The sequence below is a fragment of the Trematomus bernacchii genome, unplaced genomic scaffold, assembly GCF_902827165.1.
Source record: "Trematomus bernacchii unplaced genomic scaffold, fTreBer1.1, whole genome shotgun sequence".
Lineage (NCBI taxonomy): Eukaryota > Metazoa > Chordata > Actinopteri > Perciformes > Nototheniidae > Trematomus > Trematomus bernacchii.
The window spans coordinates 8,532,461-8,559,499 of NW_022987656.1; positions in this window are offsets into that span (position 1 = coordinate 8,532,461).

Consider the following 27,039-nt stretch of genomic DNA (forward strand, 5'->3'; position numbering starts at 1 on the left):
AACCTAAATGAGAAATATGCCATCAACTGTGGGGGGGGACTCAATCATAGAGACTTTAAATATGATATGAGTCCAGCGGAACGAGAGGGGGTGAATCACTCTGAAGTGTGATATTAGGCCGGCTGATGGAAAGGGACACTCACACCATCAGAGGTGTGTGTGTGTGTGTGTATTATCACTTTAGTCGTGCCAACTCTCTTGAAGAAGAACCTTATTATACAGATAATAATACGTCCAAAACACATCAGCTCCGGCTCCGTCTTTGTTCTGGCTCTCACTCACTGCATTTCAATTAATAATTCACTTCATTCAAACACAAATATGATTTCACCTCCTCCCACAAGAGTGTTCATCTTAGAAGACACTTTATAGACTCAAAACTGCGACCGATGACAAACCTCCAATAACCAGATATTCAACAATAATGAGAGCGCTTTCTTATTGCTTTTTTGGTTAAATAGATGAATTTACCAAGCCTTTAAGTGTTGTTACAGTTTTGGTCTTCATAAATCTTTACTACGGTGGCCCTGAAGGTCAACACATTTCACAGAACCCAATAACATTTTAAAAAGACAACATTTCAAGACTAACTCAAATCAGAAAAGGTATGTATTTGGAAATGATTCCTCCTCACTGATTGGATTTATTCCTTTTTTGAAAGGTTGTGTTTTGACCTTCAGGGCCGCCGTACTTTACCATGTTTTGGTTAAATCAACACATTGGAGGCAGGCCTTTTTTTATTCTGCTTATTCAATGTTAAAACAGACAATTAATGTAACAGACAAGCAGACTAAATGAGTAGAAGGGGAGGGCAGAAAGACAATAGCCCTCCAGTTAGTCCTCCAGTTTCAATGTTTTTGGTCAGGGACCCAAATATTACAGCAAACTCAGGAGGCAGGTTTCCACGTGTATCTCTCTCTCTCTCTCTCTCTCTCTCTCTCTCTCTCTCTCTCTCTCTCTCTCTCTCCTCTCTCTCTCTCTCTCTGTCTATAGTCTCTCTCTCTCTCTCTCTCTCTCTCTCTCTCTCTCTCTCTCTCTCTCTCTCTCTCTCTCTCTCTCTCTCTCTCTATAGTCTCTAACTGTCTGGTTTCACTGAACAAAGCTGTTGTTGGAAAATGAAAAACAATAAACTAAAAGGCATCCATTTGATCAATTGTTAATATAAATATTAGGGCTGTCAAGTTAACGCAATTTTTTTTTAACGCCACTAATTATTTTAACGTGCGATTAACGCATGTGTATTTGTCCTCGGCCCGCCCCGTAGTTTCAGAGCCCAAAGGCTTGACGTTGTTGTTGTTGTTGTTAGTTGGATGGTGGGAGATTCTAGTGAGAGATATGGATACAAAAAAAGGTGTTTTAAACAGCAAGCCAAGCACACAGCTGATGCTGACAGCCCCGCTCCTGCCGCTCGCTTGCGGCAGACCACGCTTGAAAGTTTGCCGGGGAGACGCCTGGCTTAACATCGTGGAGGACGAGGAGCTGCGTTAGATCATTCGGATCGCATCCAACGTGTCGACTGCATCACAGCGCATTATTTTGACCCACAGTGAGAACGTCTCATGCTTTGACTGTTATGAAGACAGAGGAGCAGCATTTCGCCGACAACTGTAAACAGGCTTGTCTGTTTGAGCAACTGGCTCAGTGCAAAGAAGTAGACAGGGTTGAGAGAGAGTGTAAGAGAGAGAGAGAGAGAGAGAGGTTGTTGTGTTGAGAATATTCAGGAGAATATTTGTCATTGTTCAAATGATAATAAACAAACATATAAAGCATATTTGTCCACTCATATGTTGATAAGAGTATTAACAACTTGAAAAATATCCCTCTAAGGTACATTTAGAACAGATACAAAATGTGCGATTAATTTGCGATTAATCGCGATTAAATATTTTAATCGACTGACAGCCCTTATAAATATACATAACATTTCCCCCCCCCCCCACCTCTGTGACCTCTCCCAACGAAACACCCCTACTCGTCGCATCAGGTCAGCTGATGCTTACATACTTCAGCCAATCCCCCCAGATAGTCTAGTTGCCAGCTCATAGAGTCCAGTTGTCAACCTGGAAATATTCAGCACCCCAAAGTGTTATGTTAGAAATGTATAGAACGGGCCCCCAGCACTCAGACACAGCCGGGTTCGAACTTGTTTATGTTGACTCGGCATCCGCAATAAGCCATTTACTATTGTTTACATGTTTACTATAATCCCATTCATTTGAATTAACGCACTTTATGCTAATTGTGCAAATTGCTCAGCATATGCAAGTTAGCATCGGCAGTTTCTTTGTGCTGGGACCCGTACTTTACATTTCTATCGTAAAACTTTAGAGATAGTTCACAATAGAACTCTATGAGCTGGCAACTAGACTAAGATACATAAAGTTAAAGAAGAATTTCCATGGGGACAGCAGAGCTGGCTTTAGTGGAGCTGGCAGTGTTTATTTTGTCTGATGTTCTCCATGACTGACAGTTTGAAGTCTCCCAAACACTGAAAGGCACGTACCGCACTTTATTACATCAACCGTCTCGTTCCAAGATGGCCTGGTGCCTCTAGCTAGAGGAGCTGAGCTTAATATTTCCACTGTTAGCCTATGATTATTAGTCATTTGTAACTCAAGACCAAAATATTAGCTTGATTGTGCGGGGCGCTGCAGGCGGAGCACGCTAGCAGCAGACACGCATTATTAGAAGAGAAACTAAGTCGAGTGATTGTTGTGTGCTCTGAGCGTCGGACCACAGCAATCGACCCGTCGCTTTCCATCAGACCCTGAACACATCAAGACCCCCGTCTGGGGATCAGATTCACCATCACCAAAGAGAGGGATTGGCACTGACGTTAGGGGGATTTCATTGTGTGTGTGTGTGTGTGTGCGTGCGTGCGTGCGTGCGTGCGTGCGTGCGTGCGTGCGTGCGTGCGTGCGTGCGTGCGTGCGTCTTTACATAGTGAGTGTATCTTGGTTAACACACTGATAATAATAGTTCCAGTGGTATGATTCCAGCTTCTCAGAGAAAGTACATACACTAAACACAGTATTGTAAGTCATATTATTTTATGGTAAATGTATTTTAAATTTGCTCTTAGGGTTTTATTTGCATCTAAAGACGACTTTGGCTCAGAAACATATTTGTGAGTTTCCCTTGTAGGAATCAATAAAGTCTTATGTTATACTTTATTATGAACTTATTCCATGTAACATTTATATGTTTTCCCAAATAACAAAAGGTCGAGTCATGTTCAGGGCTTGCCAGCAGGGCTTTTGATGGTTATAGGTCGACCGGTGTTGTCACGTTAGCAAAGACGTCTACAACAAACACAACAGTGACACCATTGCCTCTGTATGGAGCAAAATAAAGTCATACAAAAAAAAAAAACATAGACAACTTTTTGGACAAACCAATATGTCCAAGTCCTCATCAGTATGTGTGGATATGTGATGTCAGGGAGCTGTGGTTAGAAACCAAAAAGTGAACCAAAGGGATTTCTCCATCAGAAAAGTCAACTAAACATACAAGGGAAACAATTCAAAGATAAAACAAGTTCACTGAACAATACAAAAATGTGATGCGTACAGTACATTGGTCCACACAGTTGTTGGGGACCTACTCAATTCCCAAGGATCCTTGACAAGTATAAAAGCTATTGGTTCCTGTACCCTGCACCCCTTGGCATCACAGAGTCAAGAAAAACGCCATGTTCCCCTCTTTTTTTCTTCTTCTCATGCTCCACCGTGCACTCTGATTGGAGGCAGATATTCCTCCTTTTCACAGTAGAGATGCATAAGAGTGCCTAAACAAGCTAAGCTAACAAGCTAAGTCATCTCTTTCTATATAGCTCTTAATTTGTTTTAATGCAGTGGCAGAACCCTATACTAAAACTTCATCGGCCCGTCGCTAAAGCCCCAGGTTAACGTGTGTCTGTTCCTCAGGTGGAACAAAAGGTACAAGTTGGGTTATCAATGTTCCAGAACAGGAAATGTACTTCTCAGATTATCATGAATCTTCAGTGGATACACCCTTCACCATTCCAAATAATTTGAGTTACCTTTGGTTTAGCACCACCATGGAGCAAACATCTCTGCTTTCATGAAAGAATCCAAAGGACACTGGACATTTGGATTGATATTCATTATAGGATGGACACTTTCTTGTATGACACATTGACTTTCCTCTAGCACCAATCCTGAAATGTCAACGGGTGATTTATTGCCTTAACTTGACCATCAATCAACTATTATTGTTTAATTCTAATGATCACAATCTGTCCTTAGCCTTAATAGAAAGTTGCCATAGAAAGAGATAGAAAAAATGTAAACATTGGTATTGGATATTGAAATATGTTGTCATTGAATGTTAGCTGATTTTGCTGAATTTTGTAATGTCAACACTGGTGATAGGGTTTGATATCGCACTCTTAACTTCAGTGTAACATTACCTCTTACACTACTCTAAAGGCAATAAATATCCCTAGGACATTTGTGTTTCTTTGTTGAATAATTTCCAATTGTGGAATATAATGAACCCTGCTGTATCTGGAGAACAGTGTCACTCTCAAAAAAACATTTATACTCAACGGTTGTTCATAAAAACTAAAGCCAAGTTCATGCAACACGATTTCAGAGAGCTGTACTGTTCACATTACAACCACTTGTAATTGTGAGTCTTGGATGCATCGTGGTTCTAACTAACCGTTAACAGAGTCACACACTAAGACGATGTCTGCTCTCTAAACTACGTTTTGTCACGAAGAGAGACACAAGAATTACCACAGTAAATACCATAATACAAACCCCAGAGTCACGCCAGTTGATGTAGTCGTTGGCACACATTTTCTCTAAATAGCCTGTTTCCACATGTCTTTACTATGGTACCTTCATAGAAATGTCACTGTGTTAAGTGTTATCATTCAAACACTAAACTATGTGCAACCTCCACGTTTGTCCACGTTGCTAATGCAACACGTGACACACACAGGTAACGGCTGAGCTAACGCAGATTTGCTACTGAGCCGGGCTTTTTACATTTCATTACATTTAGCTGAGGCTGTTATCCAATGCAATTTAAAATTAGTGCATTCAACCATTTAGATAAAAAAAAAAATCTTTAAGTACATTATCAATAAGCCAAACCATTGTAAGTGCTACTGCAATGACCCAATCATTTTAAATGACTTTCTGCTGTCCGGACCTCCATTGAATGGTGCAGGAACAAGTCCTATAACTTGGAAATTAGTTAGCATTTGACCACTTCCAGTTCTCTGTACAGGCCTCAGATACGGTTTGTGGTTAACACAAGCTGAAGAAATGTTCACATTTTGTTCTGCAACATAAAATACGTCAGTAAATACCCCACCATTGCATTTCTGAACCTTCTGTGTGTCATAAAAACAGAGGTTGGTAGCAAGTGGCTAAACGAGACTGCAAAATGCCATCATGCAAACATTAGCCACTTTTAGCTTAGCGGTGGTGATGTAAAGTCATGAAACCGTGATGTAGTTTGTGTATTGCCTAATGTTAGCTGTTTACTTGCATTTACGCTTGAAAAATCATAAAGTGGTGTTAATATGTGGAAATGATACTGATGAACACAACATGTAAGCATCACTAATGTTCGTTATTATTACCGCTATGGAGAAACCTCGTTGATTTTTCTCGAGGGAACCCTTGCGATGTTAACTTCTGGGTTGGCCTACACAAATATGTCTGTACCACATTATAGGGATAGCACTAGAGGACAGCAGACAGGTGCATTTTGGGTTGAGGGGTACCTGGGTCCCACCTTCATCAGAGGAAATGTGAGTGGTCTTTTAAAAGAGCTACACGCCCTAGTAGTCTGTGTAATTTTACACAGAGCATACTGAACATAGAAGCATATTAAAACAAAGAATATCCTCCTCAGTGAATTTAAGCAATCAGGCAGTGAGTTCCTCTACAAGTCAAAATGCACTCTGATGTCAAGGAGCTCCAAAAAGTGCTGGGAGTGGAAAATCAGGCCTAAAGTCTTGTAGTGCGAACTGATTGGCTCTTAACAGCCGAGGACTGCAAAAAGCTAAGCTGTGGAAATCTTTCCTGGCTATCCACACTTTGGCTGATCTCCCATGGCCACTGAGCTCTGGGGATACAGCAGGGACTTGTTGATCGAGCATGACATGTTGCTTAAAGTGTGAGCGAGTCATGAAATGGAGCGTGAAGGAAAAGAGCTCTACATTTTTACCTCGAATACAAAGACGGAAGGTAAACCTCTGGAATTCGGATCACGCCTGTGGTGACTGCTGAGGCTGATGAAGATGAGATGGACGTATCAGTCCAGATGGCTCTGCTGAGCGTGTTGGTGACATTGATACCACCATAGATAAGCCGCAGCATCTCCTCGTGCGGATAGACCGCAGCAGTCTACGTGGAGCTGTTGTGATTGGTAATGTGGGACAGCTGTGACCATGAAATCAGGACTTAGCGTAATTAGTCACTTTGAAGCGGAGATTTAATACCAAAATCTTGACAAAATACCAGGGGATCTGGTGCTACTTAATGATAATCTGATATCCAAGCCTCTCATCTCATGTATTTTCCTTCTTAACAACCGTGCCATTTTGGAACAGAGAGACGGGACCTGGGTTCCATTTGGACCGTCTGTTCACAAGCCAGACAGAAAAGCCACGGTGCAATACCCTCAATTCCTATTTGTAGGGGGGAGACCAATGTGACACATGCACTTTTTGAAGGAAAAATACAGAGCGTAAGTATAATATTACAGTGTTATTAGGATGGCTTTTTCCCTGCTGTAAATACCTCTGTGTTGGCCCCATACAGCTTTAGCATTGAGTTGACTTGCAGTGGTGAATTTGCAGGAGGCTTTTGACAGATAGCATGCAGGCAACAGAATTCAGGGTGGTAATATTTCCTTTTAGTGTTCCTTTGCTTTTGATTCCCGTAGCTTTACGGACGGCTCTCTGATGTGTGTAGCATTCCAAAAGGTCTGGTGTTGCCGGTCGGGGACAGATCACACAGAGTTGAGAGGGCAACATTATTGCTGCGTTTGAATTTGCTATTTTGAGTCCATATGTACTTCCAAATGTAAAGTATGGCAACATTCACATTGAGAACCTGGATGGTGCACTCATACTGATCAAAAAGTTAAGTCACTTCACACTCAACGACCGCAATCTTGGCTAGGTAACTGATGTTGAAAGACCACCCGATGCTCCCAGTAAAAAATAAACTATACTTATACATATCATTTTTGTTTCTACATTTCATAAGCGTTCCACAATACTGGTGTTGAAAAGAAGCCACTTAATGTTAAAGTGTTAATTGAGCTGTCTGTATTGATTTGCTACAACCAATGCTAACTTTGCTAGCTAGCTTTCAGCATGGATTGTCACTTCCACTGAGTTCAGCAGGCGTGTGTGATTGAACCAACACTCCACAGTCAAGACCCACACACTGAGCATGTTCACAGTGGAGGACATTCTGAGTATCGGAATAGAGACTCAGCTAACATTCATGCTACAACATCTAGCTTGCTACCTAGCTACATTCATTGTAAACAGTGACAGAAAAATGGTGCCTAGCTTAGATGAGATTGATGTATTTGCACAACTTGTTGGAAGATGACTACAATTTTACATTTTAAATATTTTAAAAGGTATACTCGATTCAAAACAACAACGAGAGCAGTTCTATTATCAGAGCAGATTTGGGGTTACAGGTCTACCGATAAAAATTGTGATTACTTTAAAACCCCAATTCACTTTCAAAATACAGTTCTTAACCAATTCAATCAAAGCTACATTTCAAACAATGTATCATAGTCTAGCCTGTAATCTGGCTAACATGCTGTTTGATTTCATTTCAGTGCAATATTGCCTGCATTATAAATGTATGCAGGCATTTAAAGAGAGGTTTAGTGGACCAAAGGATTTACTTTTATTCTTTTCAGATATGACTTACAATATTCACTTTCAGAAAACAAACAGCTGTGTTCGGCTCCTCTGCTTTTTTGTACTTTTTCTGCTTTTGGAGACTATCAAGCTGAATTGTTTCGGACAAAGTAATCCTTCTAAACTTGCAACTGGTTGTTTGTGCAATATCCCTAAACTGCATCAAAGCTCATTTGCCCGACGTGGCTCTCCTCCAGCGCTGTAAGCCGAGCTCCCCCCCGCCCCCCGGCCCATGATGAGGCAGAAAGACCAAATCAAGGCTGGCCTCTCATCTTTCACCCTCAGCTGTTTACTGCCTAGCAGAGGGGGGATCGCTGCAATGAGGGGGACGACGACGACGACGACCTAATGAAGTACTTTCAGAAGGAAATACTTTTCAGGCCCCCCCCCTTCTAGTCCACAATAAGACAATTAGCTAAGCCTTGTCCAGGCCCCAATCCTAAACACCAAAGTTACAGACCCCCACTCGACCCCCCCCCCCCCACCAGGGCTGTGCATGTTTAATGAAGCTGTGATGTATTTATGAGCAGCCAAATCCCGCTCTAATCCCACCTCTGGTAATCACAGCGCTCTAACTGCTTTCCGTGAACATGAATGCTGGCTGCAGCCTCTCTGGGTATTACTCACTAAACTCATTTGCACTTGCCGTGTGTAATGCACACCGGTGTAAAGAGGGGGGGGGTGTAGCGGAGCAGGTCAGTGGCAGGCTTCTGCATTGTGTGTGTGGGGGGGGTGGCTCTGAAAAAAGGGGGTCCTGTTTGCGTCACCAATGGGCACCTGGAGGGGCTGCGGGGGCAAAGGCAACACGAGGGCCGGCTCAGCGAGTAACGACGTGTTGCTGGAGCTGCTTTTTAGAGTCCAATTACATCAGAGCTCATGAGAGCCATTGTAAACAGGCATAAACCTCGCTAGGCTCCAAAACGATATTTGAGAGAAAACAATAATACGCCTGTACCAAAATGACGTAAAGGCATTAATACTGTGTTTTAAAAAACATTCTGAAATTTGTGTTGGCAGAGATAGAGGTGATTTAACGTTTCTCCACTAAAAACTAAAATGGAATGGACATAAACATGTCACAACTAACACCGCTGATATGATGCAGGTTTTATATACTTGTAGTCCGGTTTAGGCTGCATGGGTTATAGACACACACTGAGGTGAAATGTGTTGCATACTTATACACAAAAGGGACTTCCAGGCATACATACATATAAAATAAATGTTATGTTCTGAATATACAAGCACATCACTGCACTGTAGCTCTGTGCTGTCGGCTAGGTCGAATGAATGATGCCTCATTTTTCTTAAACTTGCATTTAAGAAGGAAAACAATTTCAACAATTTTTGTTTTTTACACTTACATGTTCATTACATACATCTGTCACCACTTTTGCTCACCTGAAAATACAGTAACACTAACACATCACTGCAACGCAGCCACACACTGTCGGCTCCGTCTAATGAGTGATGCATCTGCCCAAACATTCATGTACATTCTTTGCCTGAAACATTAAATATCAAAATGTCTGCTTGCAATTAACCCGAAAATCACAGTGACTGACGATATTCAGCTCACATACACATATTGTTAATTAGCTACAGGTGGTAACACTCCTGGTATTAGTCCATATTAGCTATCAGGTGACTCATTGTTTCACACAACACACTCGTCCTTTAACCGTTAAAAATGTGAAATAATTCTCATATCTGCAATACTGCTAGTTTCAACACTAACACGTACAACATATCTGCTTCAGTGCTTTTATACATCTGAAAATACAGAAACACATGCACATCAATTCAATGAAGTCCATGCTGTCGGCTAGGTCTAAACATGCGCCTGCCCAAACATTCATGTACATTCTCAGACTTGCAAGAAATATATAATATCAAAAAATCTGCTTGAAATTCATCAACAAAACACACTTACAACTTATTACTAAGGTGGTTACACTCCTGGTAATAGGTGGTGGTTCATCTCTCACACACACACACACACACACACACACACACACACACACACACACACACACACACACACACACACACACACACACACACACACACACACACACACACACACACACACACACACACACACACACACACACACACACATACATCCACAACACTGCGATGTAGCTGCATACGACTCAATGCAATAAGCAATAATACTTTATTTTCAGAACAAGCCTGACATTTTTACTGTATCACAGCAGCTCCATTTGCACAACATCATCAGAGACAGGATAGAAGGAGACAGACATTTAATGTAACATCACAATCACTGCAGATGATATGTTGAAGACCCTGTATTTAGTTTTAGGATTGACAGAAGAGTGCAGTGTAGTGTGATTGAATCGGGGGACTCTCAGATTTGATGGTGCAAGGTGCGGGTTAGAGACAAGGTTATACAAGATTAGTTTAAAGATTTAAACCGTTTCTGAAAAGGTAAACTACACTTTTTGACATTATTTTTAATTTGTGGAGCAGTTTTGACTTTAAAGAACACTATTGATTACAGGAGAAGAATGTGTCGCCCCTATTCATCTAAGAAAAGACATTTGACAGCTAAATTCAATGTGGTCTTTCCATGATAGAAGATGGTCTATCTTCACAATTAGATAGATATTTGGCTTCTATCCTTGGAATAAAGAAGGCATACTGTCTGGTAGGTCTAAGTGATGCCTCTACCTCTGTGTTTCCCCTGTATGACCCCTGAACCCTGTGTGACCTTAACTTATTGTAACCATAACCTGACATATGTTATAGTTGCTTTTGTACATGAATCTATATCAGATCATTACTGGGTAATAAAATATAACAAAAATAATAACAAAATGATACAGGATCCATTTCCTTTAGCATTCTAGTGTCCATTATTAGGCCCAACATCATTTAAGACAAATAGCTGAGAGTCATTTAACCTCTGATTAAACTAGTATCATATAACATGCTTCATTATTCAACCATGACCAACATGCTTTGGCCTCCATGTTAGAACGGCATCATTTGAAGGTTTAATAAAGAAGCCTGTTCTCTCTGAGGAGAGGCAGTACGTAATATACGTTTCCATCATCCAGGTATTACACACATCCCTGGCAACGTTCATTTCGTCACTCTTGATTTATGTGAAATATGGAGCCCCTCCACGGTCATATGGTCAGAAGAGAAATTGAGGTTTCAAACCTTTATTTAACCAGATTGGTCCCATTGAGATCATAGATCTCTTTTTCAAGGGAGACCTGCAGAATGTAATATGTGTGAAAGGATTTGAAAACGGTGCCCTCACTTTAGAATAGTTTGCATGGATTTACACGTCGAGTTTGATGGTGAAAAGACTGGTTTAACACCTTATTCAAAAGAAAAGGAAACGGCCCGATTTGAAGGATTTTCACACAGATTATATTAAAGACGACATCATTATTATTTGCAGATTTTCGATGGAAAAAACACACTCCTCGTTTTAGTAAGGCCAACGTGCTGAGCATGATCTCCTTTCTTCTGTACACTGTTACTCTACTTTCTGTAAATATGCACATGTATGTTTAAGCATATGAATAAATATGGATTTATATTATGTATTAATGTATGCATGTATTTATATAAATATATGTGCCAAATCCCCTAGTCGTTCAAAAATAAAAGCATCACCAACTACTCAAATTCACTAAATAATTATCCATTTACTGTTTGCAAAAAAAACTGGAAAATAATTGTTTAACTCTTAAGTGCTAATAATCAATAGCTTCAACATAAATATATATATATACAGTATTTTATTTTCCTTTACTTTCTTTTGGATTTAAGGCATCCAATACGACACGTTTCTTTGGCTTATTATACTGTCTGTTTGTAAAAACATTTGTATTTTGAACAAAGTACACATATGGACAAACTAAGTCAATAAATAAAAGCATATTAAAAAACAATACCAGATCTGATCTGAGGTCAGAGGGAGGTGTGGGGGGGGGGCTCTGTGTGAGACTTTCACACCTGAGCTGTCAGAGACCCTCAGCCTCAGTGATGTCAGCGGGCCGTCAGCCTGAGAACTCCCAGAAGCCCCCTCTGTGGACTGTTGGTGCCATTTCTAGCACGCTGTTTATTTTCACCGTTTCACACAAGAATTTTTTTTAATTTCATCGTCCTTTCATTTCTCCTGCCGACGCTGACCGTTGTTTAAGGATACCGCTGCTCCCCGGGCAATTACTGTGTCAGGGAGAGTGAGCTTAAACATCTGCAGCCGAGAGAGGGGCTTAGCTGACCCCCCCCCCCCCCCGGACCGGGTTATAGTAGAGCTCGATGCAACTATGCAAACCTCATCAGCACAACACGACAAATGGGGATTCAACCTGGGGAAATACAGAGGTGTAAAGTAACTAAGTACATTTACTCAAGTACTGTACTTAAGTAAACTGATATAACTGAAAAGTTTACTTTAATTAAATGAAATATGTTAAAAGATTTCACATAACTGTATCAGGTTATTTGAAAGCAATACAATTAAGTTTAATTATTAGATTAAACTTCATATTTTTGTTTTCAACTAACCTAATACAGTTGTGTGAAATCTGTTGACATGATTTATTTAATTAAAGTCAACTTTTCAGTTTCTTCAGTGTACAATTTAGAGAGACTTGTACTTTACTTGAGTATTTTAAATTGTTGCTACTTTGTACTCCACTACAATTCAGAGGTAAATAGTGTACTTTTACTCCACTACATGTATTTGGATTAATGATTACCAGCTTTGATAACACTTTAATGATCAATCATTAATTTTGATGATAATGCTTTTCTACTTTTACTTGAGTAACATTTTGAATGCAGGACTTTTACTTGTAACAGAGTATTCCTACACTCTGGTACTTCTACTTTTACTCAAGTAAAAGATCTGAGTACTTCTTCCACCTCTGGTGAAATAAAGAATAACTTGAGAAAAAGATTGTTATTCTTGAAATCAGCAGAACAACAGGTTGTTTTTTTGCCCAACACCAGCCGGAGAGTGAGTGTGGATTAGCATTGTTAGCTGAGGATAGCTCCCTATTACCCTCTTACACTGTGACACTTTCTGGGGTGATGCTTTGGAGTATTTCTTTGTTAAAGCTCCGTGCCTCTCCTATAGGAGCCTCCAGCCGCACGCACATGGCCAGTGTCAGCAGTAATTAGCTTTGACAGGGGCATTTAGTGGTTGTAATTCAAATCTAATTCAGAACATCTTAACCCTGAAGTCTGTCAAGACACTTGAAATGCACTGGAACACTCATGGTCCCAATCAGGTCTGCGTTTGTGTGGCGGCACGCTGATGTGTCAACAAGGCCGCTTAGAAAAACAGGCACAGAAACTCATTTACTGTACCGAGCCGGATGGGCTGGTTAAATCCTCTCTGTGGAAGAAAAAAAGCAACATAAATAATGATAAATCTGCTTCACATTTGGGCCGCAGTGATTACCTCTGCTGCAGGAACCTTTTACCTTCATGCTCCTCTACCTTTTGAACCCTTCCACAATACGACACCAGCTCTTCTGGGCCGTAGGAAAAGAAAACACGAAGGTATGGTCGGGGGGGAACCTTCGGCTGAGGAGACTCTTTAATCTGTTCTGCTCACACAGCACTTATCCTACAAGGAGCACTCTGGATTTTGCTCAATAATTCCACTTTTGAATTATTTTCTGTAATCCTCGACTTCTGTCCCAAAGAAGTCACCACATTTATATACATTTGCTGTTAACTAACCGTGAACAGAGATACATTTATTTTAATCTGCAATGTCAAGGAAAGAACGCTCTCTTTTTTCATTTCAAAGAGTGTGTCGGAGAAGATTGCGCCTTGGCCTAAATTAAATTACAATAGACTGCATTAGGGTTAGGGTTAGGGTTAAGGGCATGTGCTAATCTGCCTCTGTAATAAAGGAACTGGTGGCTCTTAAATATCTCTATTAAAAACTGCTTCCCATCAGTATGGAAGCTCAGAGGGCCCAACACTGTGAAAACCATGGTGAACATCTTTGTGGAGGGTCTCTCATGATCAGTCTATAAAAACGACTTTCCCTCATGCTGGAAAAAAAGGGCTTTGCCACTCTATATTATGTGAGAATAAATATCTAGCAAAACGCTGTACAAAAGCATTTCAGCAAACAGGAGGATTTTTCTTCCAATGTGTTATATAAAAATAATTTGGATATTTTACTATTGTTTAGGATAAACAATGGGCAAAGATGTCGGGATGTGGGGAAACAAGGGGTTTTGCCCTGCCATATTTTCTATTCTCTTACACATTTTGAAAACACATTCATTGGAACAAGCTGGTTAACTGCTCATTAATAAAGACTGTACAACAGAATCAGGATTCAAATCTCACCTGATAGAGCTCAGGCTCAGTCCGCTGCACAGGACCCGGGCTTGAATCTGATCTGGGGACATATGTGACCCGCTCTATCGAAATCAGTCGGAAGTCGCAACGGAAACGCAATTTCAAAATAAACGTGGATTTGCGTAAAAAAATAGTTTTTCGGGGTTCGGGTGTTTTGTTTGATTTTAAATAAACAAAGTCTTGGCTTTCAGAATATTAAACTTGTTTCGGCAAATTCAGATGATAAATACAACTTTGAAGCTTGTAACGGCATAATTACAAGCGGAGAACGGAGTAACTTGACGTCACAGCAGGCATAACAACAGCCGGTGTTTCTCGTGAGTGTTTTCCCCGGGAAACAAACACAATACACACAAACGCAAAAATACACAAACACACGTATACACACACACACACACACACACACACACTCTCGCGAGCTTCCCCCAGACCAGTAATCCAAACGGAAATATCTTCCCTCTGTACTATTTTGATCATTTGCTAATAATCAATCAGATCGATGGATTCCAGAGAAGAGGAAACTTTGAAGGCCTTTTTCTCAAAATGATGACTCTGTAACAGTCATTATATAATGTGACATGTTTTGCTTAATATTTGGAGTACAAAAACAATCCTGATATCATTAGAAAGCTAGGAATCTCCTCTTTCCAACAGTGTATACAACTCAAAATGTGTCTTCGGGTCAATGCGACTGATTTCGATGGAGCAGGTCACATATTACGCATGTCATCCATTCTGTCACCACCTTTCAACTCTGCCGCTCCAATAAAGGTTTGAGGGCCTACAATTATCTTGTTTTAAACATTAGGAAACATTAATCAGAAATTCTTTATTGCGGGGAAATGTACATTGTTACAGCAAAGGGAAGAGTGCAGATAAAAAATAGTACATTATCAATCCAAACATTTTTTTTTTAAAGTAGCAGTGTCATGAAATACATGAAAATATAAAGTGACTGAGGATGTTATAACATTACTAAATTGTACAAGAAGGTAAATTATACATAGGCAGAGGTATTGGATAGCAGTTCTATAATTTTGAATTCAACAAAACAGATCTGAGAAATGATATTACCACGGTTGTCCTTCATCACTGTGTTTGGTTGGTGGATTGAATATTTAAACACAATTATTATGGAAGATCCACAACACTTTATACTGTCTCTGTCTTCCTGTCTGTCGTCTATAACATCCATAAATCTGTCCGTTTTAATAATACCCCACCTTGTACCCCTCTGTTTATTTGTACCTTACTTTGACCATCCGTTCGCTGTTATTGATCATTGTGGAGAGCAGGCAGACGTTTTGTTTTGTATTATAGCAGCTATCGGATGGAATCAATACATGGGCTGCACAGGTTGTCATGTCCGACTATCACAAGTAGAATCATAATGAAAAATACGCCGGTAAAAAGTGCCTGTAGAACACGGCTTAGCAAGTAGTCAGTTTAGCTTCGGTTGCTATGCTAACATCACCCATGTTATACCAGAGAAACTTTCATAACAGCGTTGTGATGCCAAACAGCGTCAATTCAGACTGACACACATTCACTTAAGGGGAACTGGGGATATGTAACAGCTGCTTGTGTGACAGTCAGACAGTGAATACTTTAGAGCGGCCGCTGCCGTGTGAGCTAACCCGGAGCTAACGGGAGAATAAACTCCGGTGGAAGAGCAGCACTGCAGCGGTCGGTAAATGGCGCAGCTGCGGCAGCACCAGTCGGGCTCTGGGCGGTGTGAACAAAACGGGGGCTGAAAAGAAAAACCGGTTCCGAACCAGAAAAGCTCTAGCACGGATCTAGAACGGGAACCGCGTTGGTGTGAAAGGGGCATCAGAGACTCCGTGTAATTTTCCTTACAGTTAAAACAGTAAGCGGAGCTCCAAAGAGCCGCGGAGCGCCGGCTGTATTTAACACCGGCATATTTGCATTTCTCCCATAATATAACACTTGTGTTAAGTGACACATGATTGATGATGGTGCCGCCGCGGCTCTTTAACCCCTGTAAGTGCTCCAAAAACAAATTAAAGCTTTCATCAGTGTAACATGTCTATTACAAGATGTGCTAATAGCCCCTCGTTGTATCAAATTATTTGTGTGTCTAAATAATTTTGAGAAATTAAACTATTAATCATCCCCTGACAAAGATCACGGCGGGCCCTGAGGAACGTGCTGCCCCCCCCGCACAATACACTTAGAGGTGTTTATGGCTTACTTTAGTGAAATGGCTGTAATTGCTTAATTGCTCATCTGTCGGTGGCTGCAGTGTTTTCTGGGTAAAAGTTACCCTCTGACTTGAGTTTCAGCGGAATTATCCAAAGTAAAACCAAATGTTGGCTTTGAGCTTTCACTGCTCATTTGAAAATGTGAGGAGGGTTTTTTCTACAGCGCCCATAGGGTATCACTCTAAACTGGAGGTGGTCAAATAAACTGCCAAAGGAGTGTTACGTCCAGAGGGGGGAGAAGAACTCAGATCTTGTACTTGAGTAAAGTACCAGAGTGTAGGAATACTCTGTTACAGTTAATTCCTGCAATTAAAATGTGACTCAAAGTAAAAATACAAAAGTATTCTCATCAAAATATAGTTAAAGTAGCGACAGTAAAAGTAGTGATTGTGCAGATTGGTCCATTTCAGAATAATATATATGTTTTATAATGATTGATCATGAAAGTGTTCTCAAAGCTGGTAAAGGTGCAGCTAGTTTGAATGACTTTGTATACTGCAGGGTAGCTTGTGAATTTACTCCAGGTGGAACTAAAGTCTGATTTAACACTTGATTATATTTCACATCATTCATCCACATCTGTAAAGTAACTAAAGGTATTAAATACATGTTGTGGAGGAAAAGTTTACCTCTGACTTTTATAGGGGTAGAAGTACAACGCAAAAAATGTAAGTACCTCAACATTTGAGTAAAGGATGTGACTTTACACCACTGGTTACGTTAAATAAAATACATTCACAACAGGATTGAGGAGTAATAGATTACAGGTAACTGGATTATGTAATCAGAATACAAAAAAAATAAACTATTCCCTTACTTATCAGATTTCTCTTACATTTAAAAAAATTGGGGATTACTAGAAGGATTTGTGTTAAAAACCTAAAAAGAGCATATAGTGTTTGTTGTAAAAGGATCAGGTAGGTTAGCTATAAATACAATCATTTCTGATCCTACATTTCATGGTTTCTTCTTTTCTAATTGTTCTGTTATCTTAGAAAATACACTAAAAAAAAAATCACCTTATTGATATTTCTATCCTCTTATTTGCATTGCATTTGATGTTGAGGAAATCCAAAAGTAACTGAGAGTAATCAGATTACTTTGATATTTTGATACTCAGATAAGGTAACTGATTACATTTTCTTACAGGTAACTAGTTATTGTATCAGATTACATTTTTAAGTTACCCTCCCAACACTGCTCAGAAGATGGATTTCCTGCACGCTTTCGCCTAGCAACAGTGTGTTATGATACAGTCAGTCTGCTGATAGGCTGAGGAGGAGAGAAAGTTCACACATGGAGCTGAGTGAGGTGTCGCTCAGAGCCCCGTCCTCTTTGTTATTAAGCAGGCCGGCCCCTCACAAAGGGGTCCTGTGTTTTTATATGAGTAATGCATTAACCTGCCGGGAGAAGTTCATGTTAAGCGTATGGGCTCGGACAGCACAAGATTTATGGCGATGGCTGCAGAAATTATGCTTTTCTTCCCCCTAAAGGCACTTTAATTATGTAATTATTGCCAGCTGCTTTTCATTTGTGGTCACTGTTAATTGGGGGCCCGGGGTCCGCAGTTCAAGTGCTGGCTCTCTCTCTCCCCCCTCTCTCTCTCTGATAGTCCAGTTGTCCCGCGGCCTGAGATGATTAGCTAAATCCTCAGCAAAACTCATTTGTTATTCAAGCTTCGCCGGCAGCCCCCGCCGGGGGGGGGGAGGCACAGAGAGGAGCCGGGGCCCCTCCACATCCTCCTTATCCCTCCAACTCATCAGCCACAATAAGAAGCAGCCATATCTGTTTGCTTTGCTTATTAGGCGCGTAAATGTAGAGAAAACATATCAGCGGTAGGGAGCTGAGGGCCCCCCCCCCCACCCGGACCCTGATGATCTGAATGAGTCTCTCCACTTTTTACAGTGGGCTGCTCTCACACAGTCTGAGGCATGAAGCCTGAAGGGTGGTGTTGGTGCATTTTCCTGTGACGGTTTATTTAGTAGAAAAAGCTATTGAGTTTTATATTTCATATGCAAAATGTTCTATGTATTATATAATACTTTGTGGGTACTAAGAGATTATTATATGGAATACACAATTCCATATATGATTATAAAACATTACATTAATTGCATTATTTTATTCAGCTTCGTGTATTTTGCTAATTTATTCTGTAAAGAAAATGGGCTCAATGGCTCTGCTAAACAGAAAAACATAAAGATGTCAATGTGTATTTTTGATATATATATATATATATATACAGATGTATAGTGTCAGCCAGAGGTGTATGGTATTCATAAATATCACATGATCATTTGTGTATGATAAATGTACATTTTGCTGTTTTAAATCTGAATGTATAAGGGTTATATGGAGTCTCACTAGGATCTGTATTGGGCCCTTATGTTTTCATATTATATAATAATGTGAATTAGTCCGTTTTTAAAGTGCTGCCCTTTTTTTTCCCGGTTATAAAATGTGTTTTGTTTTTGAGATGACTGAACTATATTTTTTGATATTGTTAAAAATAAAATGATTAAAGAGAAGAAGTGGTTTCATATAAATACTTTTTTGTTTATAGTTTAGAGCATTATAAAATGTATTGTGTTTGGAATAGAAGGAGATATTGAAGCGACAGCTAGACCGAGAGCTTTCTTAAAGACGACACAAAGCTGTGTGTGTGTGTGTGTGTGTGTGTGTGTGTGTGTGTGTGTGTGTGTGTGTGTGTGTGTGTGTGTGTGTGTGTGTGTGTATGTGTGTGTGTGTGTGTGTGTGTGTGTGTGTGTGTGTGTGTGTGTGTGTGTGTGTGTGTGTGTGTGTGTGTGTGTGTGTTAGATGTAAGTATATTTTTGGTGGAGTCGTGTGTTTATGTGTTCACTGATGTTATTGAACAAATGAATCATGAAAATAAATGTTTAATTTGTTTTTACATATTTTATTCTCCTTGCCTGTATTACATTTCTCATAACTTTTCATAATTTAATTCATAATTGTAATTTTAATATAAATGATGAATGAATGATTAAGGCTTAACGTATAATCAGCTGTTAAAGAATCACAATCTTAATCCTTTCCCAATGAGAACTGAGTTATTCAGAGATTCACTAACAAAGAAGAACAGGATGGAAATAGAACAAGAAATGGGTTATAAACTTATATTTTCTCTGCATCCACAGTCCCAAACATATATATTTTTTGTAAGTAGTATATTTCACGGATTATATTTAAATTGAAATACTTCAGGCTTAACTAAATAACATGTAAAACACATCAAAAATCAAATCAAAGGCTCATTTGAGGGAGGAAAATAAGCCATGTGTCAGTGAGAAACACACAACTCAATAAAGAAACTCTGCGATCCGACAAGAAGGAAGGAAAACAAAGCGGACGAGACAAATGACTTTCCTCCACAAACCTCTTCAACCCAAAGTGTGTGTTAGAGCTGCCAAGAGAAAACCAAATGACTTCTCTGGGGCTAAGTGCTGCGGGCCCTGCAGCCGAACGGTAAACAAGTGAGGCGAGAGGAGCGTCCCGCCGGCCCCCGAGTGTTTTCTTTCTCCCCAGGAGCCATTGCATCCATTTGACAGTCCAACAGAAAAGTCAACAATGAAAAAAATACATATCTTTGAGTTTGTGTGTGTTTGTGTGATGGTGTGTGTGAGCGCTGACAGCTGTGACAGGGGCTTGATATTTTACTCATGGAAATGATGCCCTCACCCAGCCATCAGTGTCACGCAGTCTCCCTGGGTGTCCATCACAGGCTTTTGAGCGCAGAAAAAAGCCCAAAGGAGGGAAAAAACATGTTGTAAAAAGGATGTTTTTTATGTTCGGAGTGGCCGGCCGATTGGCCTGTCAGGGGGGGAAGTGGTGAGGAGTGACACACATGTGATTACCTATGCATTAGGGGAGATGATAAGAGCCTTACAGCTCAGGAGGCTTCAAAAGACCTGTGAAACATTAAGGCAATCCAGCATCGCATGCATCACAGTATAGCTCTGTTTATCTGAAGCTTATGTATTCCAGCTTTCACAATGCTGGAGGAGATGTGTGTGTTTGCAAACACAAGTGATGCATTGTGAGGCTTTGTGCTCAGCCCTACTCACTCAGAGGATCCATCTAGCAGTCGCAGTGTGTTGTGGTTATTGCAACTCAAACAAATCAGCTGCTTTGATGCAAGGTAAAACATTTTATTTAACATTTTTAAGCTGCACTAATTCATATTTTTATGCATGAACAATGAAAAAAGGAGTATGTGATGTTTAAAAGGGTTTGCTTGTAGTGACAAACCCTGATGATGATCAGTAAATCTGTAATCTGTTTTGGTTTCATGACGCGCAACTTTACCAATTTGTTTAATCTCACTGCTTTTTACAAACTCGCTACAGCAGCAGACACCGTTAGAGACTGGATGGTAATGTCATTTTAGCGTTTAGCAGCTAAAAAGACCAACATTTGTTGGAGACCAAACCAGAGCTATACGGAGAGGAACTACTGCGCACATTCCCTGCTGGTCAGACCGTATACTGCATGTCATTCCACTTCTTTCTTTCTACCACAAATGCAGCCTGTCAGAGAGCTTCTCATTTCCACGCTGAGTAACAAGCTCAACCAATCACAGTGAGCTTCAGTGTCATGTTACACATCATTCTTTTTGGGTTGAAGGTTAGAAAGGCTTGAGTGGAGATTAGAATGGTTTGATCTGATGAGAAGATGGGTGAAGATGAAGATAAAATACAAAGCAATACCCAAACCAACGTCTATCTCTTTATGAGGAGCTCCCCCTCAGCCTTGAAAGATGGTGGTCAAAAGTTTACTTCTAAAGTGACCCTTTTATGCATTTTGGGGTGTTCCCTTTCCTGTAGAGTGTTAGGTGTTAATGCATGTAAATGGTCTGCAAAGGCTATAATCCCTGTGTTTCTCCCCCCCCCCCCCCCCCCCCCTGCCTGAAACGCCTCCAGTGGAATCCTTTGTTTACTCCAGGAACATAGTGACATCATTCTGTAACACTTGCGCTTCTATTGGCTAGCAATCCAACACATTGTATGTGATAGGCTAAGGGGCGGGACATCTCTAAGCGGTTGACCAATCACAACAGAGCCGGCCAGCAAACCAATCAGAGCAGACTGGGCTCTGGTTTCAGACAGAGGGTGAAAAGAGGTGATGCAGCACAGGCAGTATGAGAAATATAAAGAGCTTTATGATCATTAAAGCCTGGAGACATGTAGAGACACTACATACTGATATACACCTGAACATCAGCAGGAGAGGACTCTTTAAAGTAGAGACACTACATACTGATATACACCTGAACATCAGCAGGAGAGGACTCTTTAAAGTAGAGACACTACATACTGATATACACCTGAACATCAGCAGGAGAGGACTCTTTAAAGTAGAGACACTACATACTGATATACACCTGAACATCAGCAGGAGAGGACTCTTTAAAGTAGAGACACTACATACTGATATACACCTGAACATCAGCAGGAGAGGACTCTTTAAAGTAGAGACACTACATACTGATATACACCTGAACATCAGCAGGAGAGGACTCTTTAAAGTAGAGACACTACATACTGATATACACCTGAACATCAGCAGGAGAGGACTCTTTAAAGTAGAGACACTACATACTGATATACACCTCAACATCAGCAGGAGAGGACTCTTTAAAGTAGAGACACTACATACTGATATACACCTGAACATCAGCAGGAGAGGACTCTTTAAAGTAGAGACACTACATACTGATATACACCTGAACATCAGCAGGAGAGGACTCTTTAAAGTAGAGACACTACATACTGATATACACCTGAACATCAGCAGGAGAGGACTCTTTAAAGTAGAGACACTACATACTGATATACACCTGAACATCAGCAGGAGAGGACTCTTTAAAGTAGAGACACTACATACTGATATACACCTGAACATCAGCAGGAGAGGACTCTTTAAAGTAGAGACACTACATACTGATATACACCTGAACATCAGCAGGAGAGGACTCTTTAAAGTAGAGACACTACATACTGATATACACCTGAACATCAGCAGGAGAGGACTCTTTAAAGTAGAGACACTACATACTGATATACACCTGAACATCAGCAGGAGAGGACTCTTTAAAGTAGAGACACTACATGCTGATATACACCTGAACATCAGCAGGAGAGGACTCTTTAAAGTAGAGACACTATATACTGATATACACCTGAGCATCAGCAGGAGAGGACTCTTTAAAGTAGAGACACTACATACTGATATACACCTGAACATCAGCAGGAGAGGACTCTTTAAAGTAGAGACACTACATACTGATATACACCTGAACATCAGCAGGAGAGGACTCTTTAAAGTAGAGACACAACATACTGATATACACCTGAACATCAGCAGGAGAGGACTCTTTAAAGTAGAGACACTACATACTGATATACACCTGAACATCAGCAGGAGAGGACTCTTTAAAGTAGAGACACTACATACTGATATACACCTGAACATCAGCAGGAGAGGACTCTTTAAAGTAGAGACACTACATACTGATATACACCTGAACATCAGCAGGAGAGGACTCTTTAAAGTAGAGACACTACATACTGATATACACCTGAACATCAGCAGGAGAGGACTCTTTAAAGTAGAGACACTACATACTGATATACACCTGAACATCAGCAGGAGAGGACTCTTTAAAGTAGAGACACTACATACTGATATACACCTGAACATCAGCAGGAGAGGACTCTTTAAAGTAGAGACACTACATACTGATATACACCTGAACATCAGCAGGAGAGGACTCTTTAAAGTAGAGACACTACATACTGATATACACCTGAACATCAGCAGGAGAGGACTCTTTAAAGTAGATGACACTACATACTGATATACACCTGCGGCCTCATTTATAACGCCTTGCGTAGGATTTACGTAGGAAGGTTGCTTACGTAGTACAAAGCACAAAAATAGGTACATAAATGTTCCGCCATTTTCCGATTCACAAAACATTGCGTACCGGCGAGGGAAGTGCGTACGGCACTCCCTACGCCTGTTTCCCTTGATAAATCACAATCGACTCGTAACGCCCATATTTGCCTATACATAGTCAAAGAAACGCCCATTCATTCATTCATTTTGACTGACTGCATGAAGAAGATCGCAGGAAATAACGATAGAACAGCTAAAAAAGACATCTCACACCGTGTCAGATTTTGGTTATTGTGGGGAGGTCGAGATAAATCATATTGTTTGATGGATGCAGTTTGAACCAGAGTAGCAGCATGGAGGTCGGATCGTCACCAAAATAAATAAATAAGTGGTCCGAAAAAAGTTAATGACAAAAAAAATACACATAACCTTCCTCAGGCAGTGTGTTTGTACCGGGGACAGGAGCCCCTTGATGAGAAACTAAGAAATGATCGGGGAATCCCTCCGGAGTGGAGTCATGACGACTGGATCTGAATTATTTTGTTGTATTTGGTGGTTTGTGTTCCAGCTGTCGATCAGCAACTATATATCCATAATCCACCAGTTAAAGGAAATACAACTAATGGGTTGTGTTATATTAGCTGTACAATTTACCACATATGGTGTTCTTAGTTTCCATAACTCCTGTGTTTTACGAGCGACTTATCAAGTCTTGGCAAACGGCATAAAACACGATTAAACGTGATAGTATATAAAACCATGCTCGTATCTACAACCTATAGAAATGCAAAACGGCGTCAGTTTATTCTGTCCTCCTGCTTACCGCATCATTTATGAGAAAACATTTCATAACATTAACACAACATATTCGAGGTGGTTTTAAATAGCATCCGTATTTATTTATTTCTCCAAGTTATGTTTTTGTGTGCACTGAGGAGTCTCAAACAGGCGTTTGTTTAATCATTTTAAAATTGGCTTTAATCAATGTTTGAAAAGGAATTCTTCATATTTGATAAATGAGAGGTAACATTTTATTTATGGTATTATTTCCACATATTTCTCTCCATTCTTTCTTCTGCCAACGGTGTCGCAGTTTCTCGTCTCTCCCGTTTGTGTGCTTAGTGCGTACGCATGGGTTAGAGTTTGCGTGGAGGACCGCACATTTTCCCGTCAAGTTAGTATTTTATAAATCGCAAACATTGCGTAGAAACTGGCGTACGCCATTTTTTGAGCGTATATCCCTTTATAAATGAGGCCCCTGAACATCAGCAGGAGAGGACTCTTTAAAGTAGAGACACTACATACTGATATACACCTGAACATCAGCAGGAGAGGACTCTTTAAAGTAGAGACACTACATACTGATATACACCTGAACATCAGCAGGAGAGGACTCTTTAAAGTAGAGACACTACATACTGATATACACCTGAACATCAGCAGGAGAGGACTCTTTAAAGTAGAGACACTACATACTGATATACACCTGAACATCAGCAGGAGAGGACTCTTTAAAGTAGAGACACTACATGCTGATATACACCTGGACATCAGCAGGAGAGGACTCTTTAAAGTAGAGACACTATATACTGATATACACCTGAACATCAGCAGGAGAGGACTCTTTAAAGTAGAGACACTACATACTGATATACACCTGAACATCAGCAGGAGAGGACTCTTTAAAGTAGAGACACTATATACTGATATACACCTGAGCATCAGCAGGAGAGGACTCTTTAAAGTAGAGACACTACATACTGATATACACCTGAACATCAGCAGGAGAGGACTCTTTAAAGTAGAGACACTACATACTGATATACACCTGAACATCAGCAGGAGAGGACTCTTTAAAGTAGAGACACTACATACTGATATACACCTGAACATCAGCAGGAGAGGACTCTTTAAAGTAGAGACACTACATACTGATATACACCTGAACATCAGCAGGAGAGGACTCTTTAAAGTAGAGACACTACATGCTGATATACACCTGAACATCAGCAGGAGAGGACTCTTTAAAGTAGAGACACTATATACTGATATACACCTGAACATCAGCAGGAGAGGACTCTTTAAAGTAGAGACACTATATACTGATATACACCTGAGCATCAGCAGGAGAGGACTCTTTAAAGTAGAGACACTACATACTGATATACACCTGAACATCAGCAGGAGAGGACTCTTTAAAGTAGAGACACTACATACTGATATACACCTGAACATCAGCAGGAGAGGACTCTTTAAAGTAGAGACACAACATACTGATATACACCTGAACATCAGCAGGAGAGGACTCTTTAAAGTAGAGACACTACATACTGATATACACCTGAACATCAGCAGGAGAGGACTCTTTAAAGTAGAGACACTACATACTGATATACACCTGAACATCAGCAGGAGAGGACTCTTTAAAGTAGAGGCACTACATACTGATATACACCTGAACATCAGCAGGAGAGAACTCTTTAAAGTAGAGACACTACATACTGATATACACCTGAACATCAGCAGGAGAGGACTCTTTAAAGTAGAGACACTACATACTGATATACACCTGAACATCAGCAGGAGAGGACTCTTTAAAGTATAGACACTACATACTGATATACACCTGAACATCAGCAGGAGAGAACTCTTTAAAGTAGAGACACTACATACTGATATGAATCTGAAATGAGCAGAATATGTCATATAATGCGAGAGGATACACCTCTAACTCTACATTGTGGATGTGAAAGTTAATTGTGACCTGCTGAATTGTCCAAAATGAAAGGAAATACCCTATACTGGGTTGATTTGTCCAAGTTTTAGTTACAGTTGTGTTGCTGAAATGCAACTATTGTTGTTACAAATATATGACATGAGGTTTGCAATGAATGATCCTTCCATATATCCCTGTAAAAACCACAGACTGGAGTAATGTACTGCTTATATTATTTATTTTCCAAAATAAATAGTGGGACATTGTCCACGATAAATAATGAGGAATCTGGAACTTTTTAACACAAAGGTTGTGTGTTGTTTTTGGCTTTAATATGGGCTAAATAAACGCTAAATGTGAAAATAAGCCCTGTAAAAATGAAAAAAAAAAACACATCATAAAACAATAAGCTATTTTCATAAATCCCCTAATGCACTTACATTTCTTCGGGTCACAAATCACAGACATACTTATGGCAACGTGTTGCTGAGGAATTAAAAAAAAGTTGTGCATTAGCCTCATAATGGAAAAAAAGGGATTAAGTGTTGTATGAAAAAAAGTGCAGTCTGGTTTCCAGCAGATATACGATAGCCCTCTCTGGGACTTTTCAATCCACTTAACCAAAGCTTTTCAACAAGCAGAGTTATCAGTAATAGTCCACATATCATACAGCGTTGGATTGTTGGGAGAGGGTCATTCAAAGGGAGCATTAATCAAATGGAGGTTGACTTACGCCTGATGGCCATTTCCAAATACCTCATTAAGATTCTCAGACTAGGACATTTTGACTTGTGTGTTTTATAAATTAGCTTTCATGCAACATATGAAGGTCGCTCTGCCTTCAAATGGCAGATTTTTAAAGCTGAATGTCT